Source organism: Hipposideros armiger, unplaced genomic scaffold, assembly GCF_001890085.2.
Source record: "Hipposideros armiger isolate ML-2016 unplaced genomic scaffold, ASM189008v1 scaffold_164, whole genome shotgun sequence".
Lineage (NCBI taxonomy): Eukaryota > Metazoa > Chordata > Mammalia > Chiroptera > Hipposideridae > Hipposideros > Hipposideros armiger.
In genome coordinates this window covers 1,085,393-1,088,846 of record NW_017731514.1, presented here as the reverse complement: position 1 = coordinate 1,088,846, position 3,454 = coordinate 1,085,393, and positions in this window count along the sequence as shown.

The following is a 3,454-nucleotide window of genomic DNA, read 5'->3' as shown; positions in this document are numbered from 1 at the left end:
CTCACGAGTTGATTAGCCATCGTGCCAGGGATCCGGGCTATGCATGGCCCCAGCAGCATGGCAAATACACACTAAACCTGATTTACCAACTGGCTCTGCCAAATGTTCAGTCTTCTCCCTCCCCCAGTCCTTCACTCCTGCAGGTGTTGATCCCGAGAATACATCCCAATAAACTTCTTGCACCCAGACCTCTATCCCCCCCACTCCCTAGGGAACCCGACCTGGGTCAAGATGCTGCTTGTTGGATGGAATTGAACAAACCTGACTCCATTGTGGTCAGTGTCATCTTTCTCTAACCATGGAGGAATGCAACAGGGGCAGCCATCCACGGCTAATGAGCCAAGTCTCAAAGGACCCATTTCTCTCCTGGATGATTGATTCACTGAGAAATATCCCCACTACCCTCCCACCGTTGGTCCCACGAAGCTCATCATCTGTACAGAAGATAGCTGCCCCTGCTGTGGATGGGACTGTTTTGCTAACAAGGCATCCAGGGAACGGTGAGTGGAGATGTCTCTCCTGGGACGAGTGGGGAGTGAGTAAGGACAGGAGGCCATTCGCGTTCCTGCCCTGCAGAGGTCTCCACCAGCCACCCTGTCTAAGCCAGTCTGCTCTCTGTTCCTGGTCATTGAACTCCGCTTCTTCCTTTGCTGGCACTTACAGTCTCTAATTATTTAACGTAGCCATTCATTTACCTACTGTCTGTCTGTTCTTCTAGAATGTCAGCCCCTTGAGGGTAGGAACCTCGTCTATCTTGTTTACCATTATGTCCTTAGCACCCAGCGCAGCACCTGACTCTGGATTACACGCACACATTTAAAGACACGCGGCCTCCCTTCACCACCAACCCCTCCCCACCTCTTACCTACGGGCTGTGGAATCCGGGCCAGTCATGGAGTCTCTAGTTCCCCACCTGTAAAGTGAGAACAAAGGAGGGTTGTCGCAAGGAAACGTCAGCGAACACAGTAACAAGGCACTTAGTTTCGTACTATTTTTTTTTTTTAGCTGAGCCATCCTGCCACCTGTTGGCAGCTCAGCGGCAGCTCAGCTTGGGCCGGGACTCGAACCACTGTTGCTCAGAGCTCGCACTCTTGAGCAAGCTCTTAACCAACTGAGCCACTCAGCCGGCCCACAAGGCACTTAGGATGGTGCACACACATAGAAAAACGCATTTGTGGGTAGGAGAGCTCAGAGCCCCTGAAGGTGGCCACGCTACCCTGTTTCCCTTGTGAACCAGAAGGCAGAGCCATCTGCTGGGGGAAGCTGTTGAGGTTTGGAATAGATGCTGAGAAGAGGGGGAGATGGGGCTGTGCCCAGCGAGCAGCTGACTCTGGGTACCATGGCTCTACCATGGCTCTGTGGGCAGCAGACATCCTTGGTGTGGGATTTCCTCCGTCAGGGCACCAACGCTGGTGTAGGGCGGGGAAGACAGGTGCCTGTGCAAATCCTTGGCTCGAGTTTGGCCGGAGGAGCAGGGCGGAAGGACAAAGGGGCAAAGCAGTTGAGGATAGTGGCAAGAGAATGGTTGTGTTGATGTCCTGTGTGGTCCGGAGGTCTGGAGATGGGGAGCCAGGGGTGCTGGTCCACGTGGGAAAGTCCAGGGGCTGGAGATCAGGATGAGGTCAGCAGGGGGTGTGGTGGGACGGAGGCGTGAGAGGACTGGCAACGTCGGAAGCTGTGGTCAGGGAGTGGGATCCTGGAGTGCAGTTGGAACCGTCCGAGTGATGACAAGGCCCAGGGTGTGGGCGGCTGGAGGGGAGTGGAGGTGACATGACCGGCTGAGGAGGAGGTGTGGGAAGCACGGACAGAGCTGGCAGCTCCCCCCATCTCCTTTGCTCGCTTCTTTCCCCTCGGCTCCGGGGCCTCCGTGCCCAGTTTCTGGGGTTCTGTCTGTCCTCCAGATGACTCACAGATGTGCCCCTCTGGCCCCCACCTCCTACCCTCAGTTCCTCTTGATGTTTTGCCTTCTACCTAACATGTGAACGAGGTTTCACCACCACTGACGACTAAACCTTCCTCAAACGGAACTCATTTTGTTTACACCAAATCCTTCCCTTTCTTAACCACCCTATCATTGTCTTCCCAATCCCCCAATTTTTATGTCATTCGTTTCCTCTCCTTTTTTTGCTGGGTTTGCTCCCATCATCTGGTCTGTTATAAACCCTCATGAATTATTTTGTCCCTAACAGCTGTGAGCCAAGCCCCTTCTTACAATGTCAGAGCTCAAATCCTGCCCATGAGCTGGCCTGGCAGCACGAGGAATGGGCTGAACCCACAGCGAGGTGAAGCCCTCAGATGGGGGAGAAGCAGCACAACATGGCAGTCAGACAGATGTGGGTTCCAGGCCTGGTTCTTGGGGGGACCTCGGACACGTCACATCTCTCAGCCTCAGTAAATCAAAGAAAATAATACCTAACGGGGGCTACTGTAAACATGAGCTGAAAGTAGCTATGAACATACCTGGCACATAGTGAGTGCCTGATGGGTTCTAGGTCCTTTCCTGTACAAGACTCTGGCTGCAGACTTGCCCACACTGCCCTGGATGGTGGCCCAGGCTCTGGGCCACAGTTGAGCCCTGCTCTATCCCTGACTTGTTACCCAACTGGCCTCTGAGTCTTCATCTGCCGTGCTCATGGAACGAGGCTACAGAGAGAACCAAAGACGGTTATGTACAGGGAGATACTTTGCAAATGGTGATGTTTTAGTCTCAGGTAAATTAACAAATTACTGTCCAGGCTTCTCAATATGTACCTACTGCCAACATGTACCCTTTCAGTCCGGGTCCAAAGAGCAAACTCTCCCTTCAAGGCTGTTTTGTTCATATCATTCAGAGCCTTCGCAGTGTCACTATAGACTGTGATAGAGGGAGGATTCTGGAGTCAAGCTCCCTGTGCCCAAATTCCCGTTTTTAGCACTACCAGCTGTGTGGCCTGGGCACGTGATGTAACCATCTCAATGACAGGGCGTGGGGCACACTTAGAACAGTGTCTGGCACATAGTAAGTGCTCAATAAATGTTAGCTGCTATTATTATTATTATTATTATTATTATTATTATTATTATTATTATAACAGATCTGTTATGAGTTCACCCCACTACCTAAAAAATGTCCACATGTTCCCCCAAATGCATAGAGATGACTGTCATCTGCTCTCTCAGGAAGGTCACACAACCTGATGTCCTCGGCTGAACGCCCCCAAAGGCTGGACACTCATCCACGGAGTGACCCTCCCCCTTCCTCGGTGCTTCCCAACTTTGTTTTTTGTTATTTTTATGCCACATACAAACCCCACCACCACAGGCAGTACCGCCCAGAAAAAAATGTTAAGTAATTGATGGTTTGGCGATTTTTAACCTAGGCTTCTGGGAGAGGGGACCTTTGCACACAACCTGGGGCGAGAAGTGAGAGCGGGGTGGGAAGCGGGTTGAAGCAGCTCTCATAACTTACAGGAAT